The sequence below is a fragment of the Acanthochromis polyacanthus genome, chromosome 22, assembly GCF_021347895.1.
Source record: "Acanthochromis polyacanthus isolate Apoly-LR-REF ecotype Palm Island chromosome 22, KAUST_Apoly_ChrSc, whole genome shotgun sequence".
Lineage (NCBI taxonomy): Eukaryota > Metazoa > Chordata > Actinopteri > Pomacentridae > Acanthochromis > Acanthochromis polyacanthus.
Window position 1 is genome coordinate 14044523 of NC_067134.1, and position 17358 is coordinate 14061880.

Below are 17358 nucleotides of genomic sequence, written 5' to 3' on the forward strand. Positions count from 1 at the left end.
TTAAGTTTTGACATATGCGACCTCCAGCGGTTGAGTAAATATCGACACTCTGGAGTCGCAGGTGAAACGTCACCAGGAACAAACTTTGATAGGGACACTATCCCTGTCCCTATCCCTAACCCTAACCTTAACCATAACCCTAAACCCGTGTTGGGAAAGTGAGGAAAAAGCCGTTTTGCGACGGAAAAGCCGTTTCGTGAATTAAATCCTGCAATGCGTTCCTTTTCCCCGTAGGGGCGCTAACGTAAATACGCTCTCACGGGTCGTATTCCGGTGCACGGGTCGTATGAATTTGAGGACTTGTTGTGTAAAATACAACTCAAAAAAATGATAATTTCAAGATATGTCATTTAAGATATTTAAGATACATTGTCTTAAAACAAGTCCCTCTATCTTGCTATATGTCACTTGTGAAATGAATTTATTTTAAATCAAGTGGGATGAGACATATCAACAAAAAAATAAGACAAATAGACTTGGTAAGATTTTGAGTTTTGCAGTGTAGACTTACAGTCTTTTCAGGATATAGCCAGTTTTTTCCCCAATGCATGCAGGAACAAAGTCAGGCCTCACAACCCCACAAAGGCTTTGTGGAAACACTGCAAAAAATGTACAAATGGAGGAAATCAGCAAATCCGTTTTAGGTTTTACTCATGTCAAGTTAAGGCAGCATAAAAATAAACATTTTATAACATCAGTTCTTCTCACTTGATAATGAACATATTGTCACAGTATTGGTCAAGGTTTAGGTCTCTTAAGGGACCAATTGCTCTTGCATTTTTGCAGAAAACATTCGTAGTGGACACTTTCTGTGAACCTTAGTTGTTTTCAGTGTTAATCATGACGGTGATGGCAGCAACAATGAAAGTTATTATTCATATTCTTCCATGCTTTCTCCTGGCTAAACCTTTAGCAGATGACTACTTGTGATAGTAAGTATGACTGACCTGTACAGTAAGGGCAATGAGTTTTACGTTATTTGAAAGAAATCTGTGCATCTTTATTTCTGACCATTTCATGAACAAAAATGTCTATTATGCTGAGGTAAATTGAACTTCAATTAGGAAAACCGGTTAAGAAAAGTGTTTTTCTTATCTTGAGTTCCATTATTTTGGGGCTGGAGTTTTTTCATCAGAGGCAAGTAAAACTTGTTTCAAAGGCATTAAAAATTTCTTATTGCAGAAAAAATACTGTCTTCCCCCAATCTGAAGTCACATGGCATTGGAGCAGCAGAGCATTTTAGTGTTTTTGCAGTAAAAGTGGCTGGAACATTAGTGGTAAGAAGGCCTTAAGGTCTTTGTAGAAAAATGAACCCTTCAACTGGAGAGCAATTCTATTTGTATTGTTTCAAGTCTGATTGAAGGGCTCTGACTAAACATCATATATTAAAGTTTACTTAACTCCTCATGAATTCTTAAACCATTTTCTCAACAAAATGTAGAAAACTAAAAATACATAATGTTTTAATCATCCGGCATGCTAGGAAACACAGTTTATTGACTCTGGGTGTCATTTACTTTTATCAAAGGCATATCTATAACATTTCTATATTCCATGCATAATAAATGTTTTGTTTGTTTGTTTTTTTAAAATCACTGCGGGATGTTTATATTCTGCTTCACAGAGATCAATAACAGCTTATCTGTGAGTACAGGCCAAGGTTTTAGGGTTTACTGTTGAGTGTCCACTTTCCTCTTGTGGCAATCTTGAAATTTCACACTAGACTGCCCATTCTTATCCTTTCTGAATATTGAGCGTGCGGCTTACAGCACTTATCTGCAAGTGACATTTCTACTGGGCGAATTAGTCTCAGATGTTACTATCTTTGGACCGTAGAGCAAGACCTTCTTGACCCTGTTGGGGAAAACCCCCCTCACCTCACAGATTAAGATGTTTGCCCCTTTCTGCCTTCTGATTTCTCTTCCTAGTAGTTACTCCTTCATGCGAGAAATGCTGCACTGCTCCCATTGAAAGAAAATGATCAGCAATCTGTCCTTTTTAAATAAATTTCTTGAGACAGTGTCTCTCTCTTCGCAAAGATGTTGATTTGTGTTTGTGATCTCTTTCATGTAAAGATTTCTGGCTTTGCCCTATGCAACTCATGAAGTCAGCTGCATGTCCTAATACTAGATTGAATGTAATCACGCTCTTGCTCCTCCTTCCATGATCAAACTGGCTTTATTCTTTACTCCAGTGCTTCACCTCAAAAGGGTACACATTATGGATTACATGTTGCTTTACTGTGTGTTTTTTGTCTTTTGTTTTTTTGTTTTGTTTTGTTTTTCTGTAGAGTCATGCACACTTCTCTGTGCACGTGAAAAAAAATGTTCTTGCAGAACATAATATAGCGATTTAGTTGATCTATTGAAGTCTTTGAGCCGTGCAGCAATGATGGGAAATTGCAGTCAGGGGAAAAGTAGGCATTTGATGACCCCTGCATAATAGTGTAATGCCTGTAATTATGACAGCTGAGGATGGACATGGAGTTAATGGAACCACCACATCAAAACACACAAACACTGAAGCCCGCTGCGCCACCTCATCTAAGTTGAGGCAGTTGCCAGAAATAGCCCTGATTGGGCCCTGAATAATTCAGTGTCATTTTTTCCCTCCTCTCCCTCCTCCAAAAGGACTGGGGGAGCAATTGATGAGCGTGGATGAATATTTAATGGCTTGGAGTCTCTTGGACAAGCCGGGGCTTGGGATGACAAGCTCCAAGAAATCAAACAGAAGAAGAGGAGAATGAGAAAAGGAGGTTGCGCAGTGAGGGGTAGCACAAACACTGAACGGAGATATGAGTTCAGATGCAAGCAGAACCAGATAACCATACATCTACACGCAGCCAGTGACCACTTTCTCTCAAGCATTTAACTCGCCATATTGCAGCGTCTGCTTAAAAGTTGAATCGAAGCGTTTGATTGCCCTTGTGAGAAACTTTGATACTTTCGCAATACTCCTTTTTGCCTCTGTGTCACATTAATTATTAACAGATGGATGTTTTAGAAAAGCATTAAATGTTTTTCCACCGCTAATAAAAGTCCTATTGGGGGGTTTCAAGCCAGCAGGAAAGAAACTTTGACGCTTCAAATTTCTTTTCAAGGTTAATTTCCCGGGAGATGCAAACTATATGTTACAAGGAGCTGCAATTTTACAGTGATGGAAGATGGAGCATCAGAGGGTCCCACAGCAATATGACCCCAATTGGTCAAAGTGGGGTGCCATTATTGAGGTCAAATCTGAAGATTTTTATAACTGTACAGCACATTCATCAGATTCCAACTTTGGAATGTAAACTACGCACATTCTAAGAGGGGGATTGTAAACTGGACATTGGATCTTTTTTAAAAGCAAATGTATGAGTTTGGACGAGGTGTATTTTAAAATTATAATCTATCAATTACTCCCTGGGAACAATTGTCCAAACCCCAAACCCAACTAAGCCCACCAGGTTTCAGGTCTTCAGATTTACTCACTGCCAGTCATTCTCAAGCAGATATTTTGTAACAAATGTTGCTGCACAGAAACAGAAAGAGCTGTCACCTGGCTTCCATATTGGTTTTGCTAACAGAACATGCCAAAGTGGATATTAGTGGATTTGTGAGATTGTCTACTTTCAGAACTCCCAGTGGTTGCTGGGTCACTTTAATTCTAGAAAATATGGCGTTTGAAAATGTGAAAAAATGACTTGTCAGAATCAAGAATGAATGGCCTAATTCTTAAGAAGCTGAATCCATGCCCCCAAAATATACAAAAATGATTTTCAAAGCAGTTTATTTGAAGTGCAAGACAGACTTAAAAAAAAGATGTACTGATTTTGTAATTTTATCTTAGTTGGAATTGTGTTGATATTCATGTTGACACAAAGCCTACTCGTGCTACCTTATTTGCCAAATTCAATAACACAACTCCCACATGACCAATCAAGTTTAGCAACAATATTTTTCTCCTCTTCAATTAATTTGTCAATTTAATTTTTACTTTAGGCTGTTGCTCTTAGGTCGAGTTTAATCACTGATGTTAGAGCAGTTTTTATTTCAGTTTAATAGTTCCTATGCAATATTTTAAATATAAACATATCAGCAAGCACTAATCTACTATAATTAGATATGGCGAACTAGTGGTATCCTAGGAGAGAATGAAGTCGCACTGCCTGAGTGTTTGTTGTAATCTGAACTTCTCTGTTCTATACGTTGGCAGTCGGTTTGATTATAATTGCATGTTAGTTCATGCCTCACACATTGCGTTGTACAAGTACAGAGGGTTTAGCTGGTCCCCCTGAGAACCACAGAATGGGGAAAAAAAATAGACTTTTTAGTTATCCTATTACTCAAATTTATGAGCAGTTGCTTCATTTCAGCGAAGTGTGAAAGTCTACTGCTGTTTTGTGGCTCTGCTTTGATTCTTCTGTGCTCCACAGTGTCTGCTCCATTCCAGTTCAGTGTATATGTCTGTTTCACCATGTTTCACTGTGTGTGTGTTCTCTGGAGTTTGTCGTGGATTAATGGTGAAACAGACACACACAGACTAGAGGAGAGAATTTCGCAATGGTTGTGGCTGGATTATTTTTGTTGGCTCTCGTGCACACAGCCTTTCATGTTAAAATGACATTAAAAGTAAAAGGAGGTGTAGCCAGTGCAGTTTTGATGCTGGAATTGTAGCGACATCCAGTGGTTCTAAATGCTGTATACAGAACATTTAAAGCAAGCAGAGTAGAATGTCATAACCTTTCCTTTATTTCAAATACATTTTACTGTTAAACAGTATGAATATTAAACACTGCCACATTTATACTGACATATGACTGTAATGTCAATATAGCAAATTTGACATTTTGCATTTTTATTTATATGTAGCAAAAAAAAGTCGACATTTGGTCGACACTGTTATTTTGCAAGCCATGTAGGAAAGTAATTAAGCTAACTAAAAGACAACATGTCATATAGCACTTAACAGTGGTGACTGAGATTGACTGGCTTTCAATCAGCCCACAGATTGCATATTTCTGATTTTAGGAAACTTAAATTAGTTTCATTACCTTTCACCCTCACAGAAAAGCCAAGAGGTGAGATTAAATATTCTGTCCTCAGAGTGTTGATATTCATGTATATTCACCGCGGAGAACACTTTTTGAAAATGAACAATCACAGACGGAAAGGTCACCGTTGTGCTGAAGTAGTGCATTATGGGAGTGGAATAATTGCTTTTCTCACATTAGTTCCTATTGTAATGAAATCTTGGCAGTGCCCGACACTGAATGACAGATTACGCCACGGTTCAATCACACGAGTGTGGGTGCACGGGCTTGGTGGAGGGGGTGGCAGTAGAAGGTGGGTGAGTGTGTGTGTGTGCGGGGGGGGGGTCAACTGGCTTTTGTTGAAAAGTGTGGCTCTCCTGAGACTCCACATAAATCATTTGTATCATTTTCAGTCCTTTTAACTAACAGCGCCACTTTCATCAAGGGTTTGTGTCATTGCACTCTAATTGTTTTGAAAAGTGAGAGCTACTGTCTGAAGAGAGGGAATGAATAGAGCGTAATGATTTGTAATGTGGCATATTTAAAGACACGTAGCACGGCCATGGAGCAGTAATTTAGCGATCCTTTCTCTTTTTCTCTCTGCCTGTCATCCTTCGCCTTTGAATGTGGGCGTATTTGTGTGTGTGTGTGTGTGTGTGTCTGTGTGCACTCGCGCACATGCGACACGTGTGCACGCTCTCATGCACGTTCGTGTGTGTGCTTGCATGAGTGCAGTTAAGCACTATTTCTTGGCGGCGCTCAGATCTTTGAAACCCAACTGTGTTAATCATGGTTTATGTGTGGGAGACATCAAACCTCCCTCTACTTCGCCTGCCTCACCCGCTGGGTCATACACACACTGAATACACACAACCACGCGCACGCACAAATCTCTCAAGGGCACCTTCACCATAGCCCCCTTTCATTTACAAGGATGACCATGGGCAATCAGTTATCTTCTACAGTTTCTCTCTATTGGAAAGATGAATCACTTTGTTTATCATTGACATTTTTACAGGATGTAGACAAGTCCTCTCACATCAGCTCAACGTGTTTTCACCACTACTTGACAACCACTCTGTATCCTCATACTGACCGGCCCCTTGCATATGTCGAACGTCATAGCAACCTAATGTGCAAAATGAGCATCAACAACTTTATATCTTGTGTCTGCCAGGCCACACTGGGTTTCACTTCAAAATAGCTCCGCTATTTTAATCATGGGGGGCAAAAAGGCTTTGTGCTGCCACACTTCAATCCAGGATGAAATGAGAAGTTGAGTCAAGGGAGGCCTGTCTGTTGGTCTCCAGATGGAATAAAAGGAGACGGCGTCGCGCAATGAAAAGGCAAATATGGAGGTGAGATGAATATGTGATTACTTTTCCTCACCTATGGCGTCCCTGCTGGAAATGTTATCCATTCTGTTTGTGTTTAATTTTGCTCGACAATTTCGGGAATTTCTATTGTCACAGCAGAAGAAGAGATGATATGGCACGTCTTGTTCAATGCTAAGAAGTTATGGTTAGCTGTTACGGTGATCTACAAGATTGTGTGTAGTTGAGTGTTCAATGGTGGCCAAGAGGTGTGAAGGTGATTCTGAATCCCTGTTGTATTTTAGTTTTAGAGGAACCATGTTCGATGATTTTTTTAACATCTATATTTCTATGCATGAATTGTAGACGTATTTTAAAATATCCCAATTTTTTTTCCATCTTGGTTAGACTTTTGTAAACTGAAAAAAATCCCCCTCTCAAAACAAGAAAAAAGCTTATTTCAAAGGAACATTCACCTTGAAGTAAGTGAAAAAATCTGCCAATAGAACAAGTGAAAAATGGCTTGGTAAGATTTCTTGAAATAAGATATGATATTTAGGATATTGAGAACTTAAAATTAGCTGGGAATACTTATTTTCAGCTATATTTTACCAGAATTGTCAAGCTTAGGTGTCTTAAAATAGGACAGACATGCTTAAAAAAATGCAGTTTTTCACTCAAAAATAGATTTTGTTTTCATGTAACCTCCTAATTTGAGATGTTTTAACTCTCCTGTTGTCCTCATTTACAGGCACCAAAAAATATTTCCTTGTATGAAAAAAATCCAAAAAATCAGCAAAAAAAATAAAAATAAAAAAATCCCCAAATGTCTGAAAATTTGCAAAACTATCAGGAAGAAAACTCTAATAATTCCTGAAAACTTTTCCTGAAAAGTTTTATTTAAAAAAAAATCCCCCAAATTTGACAAGAATATTCATGTAAATATTTCAAAAAATGAGTGAAAATCTTCCCAAAAAATCCTAAAAATGTCTAAAGTGGTTACAGACAGTGGGTACAATAAGTATTTGAACACCCTGCGATTTTGCAAGTTCTCCCACTTAGAAATCATGAAGGGGTCTGAAACTTTCATCGTAGGTGCATGTCCACTGTGAGAGACATAATCTAAAAAAAAATCCAGAAATCAGTGTATGATTTTTTTAACAATTTATTTGTATGATACTGCTGCAAATAAGTATTTGAACACCTGTCTATTAGCGAGAATTGTGAGCCTCAAAGACCTGTTAGTCGCCTTTAAAAAGTCCACCTCCACTCCACTTATCTTCCTAAATTAGAAGCACCTGTTTGAGGTCGTTAGCTGCATAAAAACACCTGTCCACCCCATACAATCGGTAAGACTCCAACTACTAACATGGCCAAGACCAAAGAGCTGTCCAAAGACATCAGAGACAGAATTGTAGACCTCCACAAGGCTGGAAAGGGTTACAGGGCAATTGCCAAGTAGCTTGGTGAAAAAAGATCCACTGTTGGAGCAGTTATTAGAAAATGGAAGAGGCTCAACATGACTGTCAATCTCCCTCGGACTGGGCCTCCATGCAAGATCTCACCTCGTGGGGTCTCAATGATCCTAAGAAAGGTGAGGAATCAGCCATGAACTACACGGGAGGAGCTGGTCAATGACCTGAAAACAGCTGGGACCACCGTTTCCAAGGTTACTGTTGGTAATACACTAAGACGTCATGGTTTAAAATCATGCATGGCACGGCAGGTTCCCCTGCTTAAACCAGCAGATGTCCAGGCCTGTCTTAAGTTTGTCAATGACCATTTGAATGATCCAGAGGAGTCATGGGAGAAAGTCATGTGGTCAGATGAGACCAAAATGGAACTTTTTGGTCTTAATTCCACTCGTCATGTTTGGAAGAAGAAGAATGATGAGTACCATCCCAAGAACACCATCCCTACTGTGAAGCATTGGGGTGGTAGCATCATGCTTTGGGGGTGTTTTTCTGCACATGGGACTGGCCGACTGCACTGTATTAAGGAGAGGATGACAGGGGCCATGTATTGCCAGATTTTGGGGAACAACCTCCTTCCCTCAGTTAGAGAATTGAAGATGGGTCGTGGTTGGGTCTTCCAACATGACAATGACATGAAGCACACAGCCAGGATAACCAAGGAGTGGCTTCGTAAGAAGCATATCAAGGTTCTGGAGTGGTCTAGCCAGTCTCCAGACCTAAACCCAATAGAAAATCTTTGGAGGGAGCTCAAACTCCGTGTTTCTCAGCGACAGCCCAGCAACCTGACTGAGCTAGAGAAGATCTGTGTGGAGGAGTGGGGCAAAATCCCTGCTGCAGTGTGTGCAAACCTGGTGAAAGATTACAGGAAACGTTTGACCTCTGTGATTGCAAACAAAGGCTACTGTACCAAATATTAACATTGATTTTGGTGTTCAAATACTTATTTGCACCAGTATCATACAAATAAATTGTTAAAAAATCATACACTGTGATTTCTGGATTATTATTTTTTTTTTTTAAGATTATGTCTCTCACAGTGGACATGCACCTACGATGAAAGTTTCAGACCCCTCCATGATTTCTAAGTGGGAGAACTTGCAAAATCGCAGGGTGTTCAAATACTTATTGTACCCACTGTATATATCAGTAAAACTTCTAAAATTTTCTTTAAGAACATTCACAAAAAATCAACCAAAATCCAGCGGATTTCGCAGAATTTGGTTGAATTTTTTGTGAATGTTCTTAAAGAAATTTTTTTTAAAAACATTTCTTTTTTTCCACCAAAAAATGTTCAAAGATTTCCCAAAAATGTTGAAAATGTGGACATCAGAAGTTTCACTGTGAAAATTAATTTATTTTCCCACATTTTCAAACTTTGAAATGGGTCAGTCTGACCCGCAGGACAACAAGAGGGTTAAACTTATTTTGAGTTTTCTTGTAAAATTCAACTCAAAACAAGATAATTTCAGGATTGATTGACTTAACAAAATATTTAAGATGCATTTACCCAAAATAAGTCCCTCCATCTTGCTGAAATGTCAAAAACTCACAATAATTTTCACACAAGACAGGAACCCCAGTGGCCTGGCTGAATGCCCGGCACTTGAGTTATGCCAACCACTGTTGGCTATTTCAGTAAACGCTCATATGTCCTATATGTGCCATCACCACCATGTCATAAAGTGATAAAGGCCTACTGCACATTGGTGGAGGATGATACCTACTAGCCCGGTCTATGGTAATGAAAAAACTGATAATGGCAATTCAGTGCACTAATTACAATGATATCAGGTGGATAAACTAAGAAGCATGGTAAGATTGTTAGCAACAAAGGGTGTGGAGGAATCAGGTTGGGGTGGATGGATGGGTCAATGAAACATCAGATTTTAACATGGGAATGTTGTTTGATACTTGATTCCAGCCAAAGGCAGGATCATCCCCCAACACTGAGCATTACTATTGTAATCATGAAGATTCTAAAGAGTGTTGTCACATCATATATAAACAACAATGAATTAATCAACAGTGCTTTAATGGTCTTGCAAGACACATACACAAAATGTTATCCTACAGAAATAAAATCAGAAAGGATTCTTTGCTATATTGTAGACAGCAATGACAAAACAACAACAACAAAAAACAAACGATCAAAAAAAAAAACATGCCCAGTCATTTATTTGAAGGGGTTGTTAGGAATGGCAAAAATTAAGACATATTTACGGTTTTCTGTGATTTTGTACTGACCTAAACTAAGTCCCTGACCCAAATACACAAACATGTTGACAAGGGTGTCTACATACCTTTAGCCATATGATTTACATTTGGACAATTTTGGTCCAAAGGCAGCACTCTAAATGAAGCTCTGCAAACTGCCACATTTAGTGCTGTTATAATAACCATAAAGGGATACATCTTGGTAATGATGAACTTGAAGTTTTTAACTCTTTGTAAATCTTTGATTTCTGCTCAGCCTTACTGCACATGTGTTTCAAGGACACTGGGTTCCTTTTTTTTTTTTTTAAAACCATGCTTCCCCACACTACTAGTGACAGCTTTTAACAAACATATTTAGTTGGACTTCTGTAGCGGTGTCCTCATCCACGTGGAACCTTATCCAAGCCCATTTTCACTGTTTACACATATTTGACCTTTATGCTAATTACTTTTATGATGATAAAGAGGCCAAGATGATGGGAAGAAGAGGGAGAACAGCTCTTTCCACCCGTGCAAACACACACACACACACGCACGCAAAGGCTCACCCTTTCTTTATGCTGATCACAGCTTTCACAATTAGACAAACTGTGATAACGCCGTTTATGCAGCAGGGAGATCCATAGCAATTATGCTTAGAGGGCATTTCTCCTCCGATGCAGGGTGGCGCATGTTGCTTACCCTTCACACAGATGTCTACTGACAAAACTGAAATTCACAGCTCCTCTTAGGAGGTCTTTAGGGGCAAGGGGGTGTCCTCGATTCCCTGCTGGAATGCATTCGGTGATGAGAGTGAAAATGAGACAAGGGAATTCATCATGAAAAAGAAAAGAAGCAGCTAAATAAATCTTCATGCTAAACACCTTGGTTAGAAGCTAACATATTTTGACGGAAATAAACAAAACAGCAACACTGAAGCTCAACATCTGCTGTCAAGATTGTTACAGGAACCAAAAGTTATTTTCCATTTTCCAGTTATAGGCAAGTGAGTTACTGATGAAAGAGTGAGTAGCTGGTCTATTATTTTCTTCAGTTCCCCAGTCTTAGGCACACAATGCAATCTTATTCACATCAGAGCTGCTTCACAATTTCAGGTAAATAAACACTGTGGGTTTTGAAGACAACATCATTTTTATTTTATGACTGTCTTGCCAGCTTTTCCCTGACTGAGGTAAACCTTTAGCTATGTGACACTTTGTAAGGTGAAGCACACCTCTTGCCCCTTCCTACATGTATGTGTCAGTCAGTATTGTGTGAAAAATAAATGTATCCAAAAAGTAATACCAGTGTCATCGAGAACAGTTTCATTATGACTTTAATGGAAGCAGAAATGCATAAATAACTCCACTACACTCACATGCAGTCATTAGTGTTTGTCCATCAGGACACTAGTTACTGCTTCCAGTGCATTTGCCACCTAATCCCCCATTTCCAAAGGCCCTGGTTGATGAAGATCGACAGATCCAATCCCCCCCGACCCCAAAATTTCTCAGCACGCACGCACGCACGCACGCACGCACGCACGCACGCACGCACGCACGCACGCACGCACGCACGCACGCACGCACGCACGCACGCACGCACGCACGCACGCACGCACTGTCCTCTTCATCCACTACCTTGGTGCACAGTCATGTCTGCTACAGCACAAACTGTGTTTGTTGGAGCAAAGAAGAAAAAAAAAGACAGACTCTTTTGATCAGAGACATATTCTGCCTGCTGTTCTTCACCACCCTGCATCAACAGCTGAGGCAGTTGTTGTCTGAAAGACATAAGATTTGAAGTTTGTAGAAATAATGGGGCAAAACGAAACAGTGTTGCTTTCAGAGTGATGAATGGACAAAGAATTTTACTGATGATCAGGGTTTGATCCAAACTTCTGCTTTTCCAAACATAACGTGGTGTAGTGTAATAAAGAACGATTTATAAAGGGTGTTTACACAGAGTTGCAACCAATGGATTTAGTAAGCAGTTTTTAGATTAGCAGTGAGCCATTTGTGTCAGCAGGTTGTCAGGAGTTGTCTGTAATTTGAGTCAACAAAAAATATCAAGATAAACTGGAGGAATTCTTGCTCTGTTACACTTCACACTACACCATTTCCGCCATTTATTAAGTGAATGGTTGCAAGACTAAAGAGTTGGGTTGACATTGCAATGTTTACCTAAAGTTTAGTGTAGTTCGTGTAATTAAATTTCTGCATCATTAGATTTCAGACACAATTATATATTATTAAATTATGATAATAATTTAATAATATATAATGATAATAAAAATAATAATAATAGTAATAATAATATATAATTTAATGAAATTGGTATGAAAAGTGTCATCTTGACATGCCTGGACAATTTCAAAATATAGTACCTTTAATTACAGGGAAACCTAATTCCATTACACAATGTTTGTCAGTTGGACAGAACTTTCACTGTTTTACTTTTATTATCATAACTCAAGAAGGTTGGTGGGATCTGTGGCATTTTTGTTGAACCCAAACATTATTTTTTAGGGCGGAAACAGTGTTGCAACGTTGAAGCTCCAGTCTCTTTCTATTACAATCTATAATGGCAAAAATTACTACAAATAGAAACAGAATAAACATTTTGTACAATTTCTGCCTGTTTTCTGCTGTTGTAACATTTTAACATTTGAAAAACACAGACTATTAGTCAGCACCTTATTTGTGTTCACAATCCACATTCCAGGATGCACAACTGTCTCATTCTTGTAGCCACGCGTTTCCTCCGAACCCTCTGCTGCAGTGTTTGGCAGCTGCTCGGTCGTCCGTTCCCCGCTGTGCCCTGCAATAATTCTCAGGCCGGCTGTCTCAGATTGATGCTAAATGCATCACTTCCAGATGTGGTTATTCTTGCCTCTGCAGCTATTTTGTTTTGGGGAAAACTGAGTTAATTAGACACAGAAACAGCAGTAGTGCGAGCGTGATCATGTGTGTTTCTATCAATAGCAGCTCCACCTGCACACTGCCTAATAAACACTAAGAGTGCAGAGGGATTGCATCCCTGTCTGCATTTGCATCCATGTCTGTTAAATAACACCAGAGATGGACTTCTCTATATTCTGACACAATCAATAGCAACCTCTTTCATCTCTTCTCACTTTTCTGGCTGTGGAAAAAAAACTCATCTCTCTCACTCTTATTTTCTCTTTCACTCTCACACTCTCTTTCATTGCCGTCCAGCACATTGATGTTACAGATATGAAAACCTATCCAGCAACAATCCGCCTGATCTTCTGTCTGATATATCACAAGCAATGACTCTCTTGTCTGATTCCAACAGCAATAAAGTGCAATATTCTTTTTAACATGCCCACAGGTACTGTAGTTTTTCTCCCCTCATATTATTTTTGACAGATAAAACCAATCTTTATTTTCATAAAGTGCAAGTTGAGAAAAAAAATAGAATGAGTTTTCCTTGCTATTCCTCCTCAGTGGCTGCAGAGTACACAGTGCCATCTAATGAGGGTTCTGTATATTTTTTTTCTAAAGTAAGTGCCTGTCTACAGTCACTGCAGTTGCTCTGTCTAATTTGCTGAAAAGGATGCACCTAACCAACATTTTAGCGCGCATTACCGGCTAACCTGGGAGATGTGCATGCTCTGAAATCATTACACTTCACCAGACAATGAAAAGTACCATCCAACCAACATTTTCTCTACTTTTTAGAGGCAGGATCAGATAAATGGGATATGTGTAATGCCCAGTGTCTCTCTAAGTCCTTTTTGCTTCCCCAGATCCCTTCTCTAGTGCCTTTAAATGCAGTACGAATGTGCAATAGCCTTAGCTAATGAAGCATCAATCTCTCCAGAAAACTATGCTCTAGGAAATTCTATTTTTGCAGGACTGGCTAATTGGGAAGGGGCCTGCTGGTCAAAAGCCTTGCTGTGGGTTTCATTCCAGAGACGGCTGGGAGACTTCAGGACTGAATCCTGATCTTCTTCCCTATCTAATCACCAGCTAAAGGAAAGTGGAAATTTGCCCTCTGGTGGGAAATAAGACCAAAGTACCTACCATGCCTTTGTTAGCTGTCTTTCTTTGCCTGGGCTGATGAAATCGAGGTCTGAATTTACTAATGAGAAATCAATGGGTGCACGGCAAGAACCCCGAGGCTGCCCTGCTCCTGCAGTGTCATTCTTTTATTCCCTGCACACACACACACACACACACACACACACACACACTCTGTTCCTGTCTGGCTCACTTTATCCTTCTTTCCCTCTCGCATTCGTCTTCACTTTTTGACGTATTTCTCAGAATTTACTTTATTGCGATAAACATCATATGTCTTCCTTTGAAATAAGATCAGAGTGGCTTATTTACTTTACTGGCCTTTTTTTTTTTTTTTGCTGCAGAAATCCAGAGCTTTGAGGGAGTGTGTGGACTGTGCGCGTGTGCTGGAAGTGGAGTTTCACCCATGTGTATATGCTCCGAGTGTTTGAGCGTAGCTGTGATGGTGATCCTGCTATCTACGCCCCACACTGTATCTCTAAACTAACAGATATATTTTTCTTAAAGAAAATTGCTTTTACCGAAACAAATCACCCGACTGACAGGAAGGGACTGTCAACAGAAAACTCCTTTTGAATTGCTGTTATTTAACACAGGAGGTCTGTATGTTTTGCTCTGTCACAAAACGACAGCCAACTTTGAATTTTGGGTCCTTCGTGTGTTATCGCAATGTGCAAAAGTTTTCATTTCATGGATCTGAATTGCTGTCTGTAACAGATATGGTGAAATGAGGCAAAATAGCTGTAGGTTGGCTAAAAAATTTCGATACCTACCCTGTATTTACACCTCATGCTGCAATTCCGTCTCCTAGTTTCTGCATTGAGGGATGTTAATAAAGAATACCATGACACTGACGTGATAGTCACTCTCCTTTCTCCCTCTCTTCTCTCTTCTAGGTAGGTCAAGACTTCCCCTTCCCTCCTTTTTGAATTTGGCTGCAGATGGGCCCCTGCAGTAGTCATGAGTAATGTATGGCTTATTTACCATGATTCATCCTAATTATGGATGAGTAAATCAGGTTTATGGCATAATGCATGAAACACTATGGCTAAATATATATAATGAAAGTCTGAACATTATATATATTCAGACTTTCACTATATATATTCAGACTTTCATTCCATATTTTCAAACGTATCCATATCTGAATCTTAAAAAATGCAACCTAATAATTGTAGTGCAGTAGAAGTATAAAGCAGCAGAAAAAGAAAAAATTTAAAACACTGTGCATATTATTAAAAATAGTGTAATTATACCCTATATAATATTATATAATTAAGTATGTGGGGTGTTTTTCTGCAAAGCAAATACAAGTAGTTTTAACTTATGTAGTATCTGAGTGTCTTTCCACAACTGTATTATTAATCAAGTCTAGATTCTTGATTTTGATGCAGCATTGTGGACAAAAACAGGCCTAAACATCAGCTGTCAGAGCTATGACAGATTAGTGACAAACCTGCTAATTGTCCCAAAAGAACTTGTTCCCTTCCGAGAACATTTTAATTCCTGCCAAACATCTCCGACATTCCCACAACACATTGATAGCATGCCTGTCAAAAACATACACTTTACATGACAATTGCTCGCACCTTTCTGTGCACTGCAGATAAGAGCTAGGAAATGAACTGACCCCCATCCTCCCCATGTTTCCATCAGCGATTAATTAATACCTGCCAAACATTTGAACCTCGCCGCTGCTTTTCATTTTTGGCTAATTACAGGGCCGTTTGACTTGATAGATGTTTACATGTGCACACACCCACGCTTAGTTTTGCTCATTTTTTTCCCTCTCTTGCTTGCATAAAATCACACATACACACACAGAGCTGCTCTGTGGCTAATTTTGAGGTGATTAGCTACGCGGCATTAAGCAGTAGCCTTGGCTGGCCCTCGTGATGGTGCCATCTAAGTGGCCCAGGTTATGCAGGGGCCGCCATCAATACACTGTTAAATCCATTTGTGCCTCTTCAATCTATTTTGATGTGAAGTTCATTGTACTTAACCTGTCTCAGTAAAGATCACACTGGCATCACGTCCTCAGTAGTGACAGTAGTTTACATATTTCTTTTGCAAGGTGGATGTGCACTGCACCATTTGTGGAGTTAATGAGGCTCTAAGTTGCTGTCAAAGTCAAATTTTTTGTTGGATTCCTTTCTCACACACTCAGCCTTTAAAATTGTGATTGTTAAATGACTCAGTGTAAGATTTTACTTTGTTTTTAAGCCATCATTTACCTTCAAATTATTAGTCATTATTTGAATAAAAGAGGTCAAGCCAAGCTGGCATGTTTACTTAAAAAAATGAACAGCAGCAAGCTGACACAGACTCAATGACTGAACAGAATAATAATTCATATGACTTGAATACACCTCTTTGGAAACCTCGCCATGTTGCTGTCTGCTATATGGATGGTAAATGCAACAAGCCGCAGCGTGTGGGAGACAAGTGTTCCTCACGCTCAAGTGACTTCTTCTGATTCGCTTTCTGCATTGAGTTTAAGTGCACATTGTGTTTTCATTTTGCCCTCGGGCTCTTAGGGCTCGAAGTGTACTCTCACAAACACTGAAAACTGAAAGAAGTCTGCAGATTACAACTTTTATGGATGTGTTATTCTCTGTAGATGTGCACTTTGCACATGCTACTGGCATGGCTGGAAGAATGGCAGTTGGGTGGTTGGTCGTCCATACACTGGTTTAGTGACTAAAATATCTCAACTATCAAATGTATTGCAATGGATTTTTGGCATTCGTGTACTCCTGAGGATAAAGCCAGCTGACTTTTATGATCTTCAGACTTTTCCCTCAAGTGCCATCATGAGTAAATAGCATTGTTTGCTGTGAAGTTTAGTATATATATCATGGTAGAGACTGCGATTTGGTAGAATTGGAGTTTCTACCAGTAGAGATTACGATTGGAGTCTCTACCAGTAGAGATTGCGATCGCAATCTCTACCAGTAGAAACTCCAATCCTACCAGTAGAGATTTGTCAGGGCTAAGGTTAGACTTTTAAGGTTAGGGTCAGGGGCCAGGGCAGGGGTTAGATTTAAAGGTCAGGGTCAGTTAAGGTTAGGGTCAGGGGTCAGGGCAGGGGTTAGATTTAAAGGTCAGGGTTAGGGTTAGGGTCAGGGGTCAGATTTAAAGTTCCATCTCTACTGGTAGAGATTACAATCGCAATCTCTACTGGTAGAAACTCCAATTCTACCAAATCGCAGTCTCTACCCTGACATATACGTTCATGTTCCTCATAGGATGAATTATATAGAAACACCGACCAGCCATTGCATTAGACCACTGAGAGGTGAAGTGCCACTATTGGA

The 17358-nt window shown here is 39.5% G+C and overlaps 1 protein-coding gene across 1 annotated transcript in view; it reads left to right on the top strand.

Annotated features, from left to right (window-relative positions):
- LOC110952854 (receptor tyrosine-protein kinase erbB-4-like) overlaps nucleotides 1-17358 on the top strand; it is a 338821-nt gene that overhangs the window by 72435 nt on the left and 249028 nt on the right.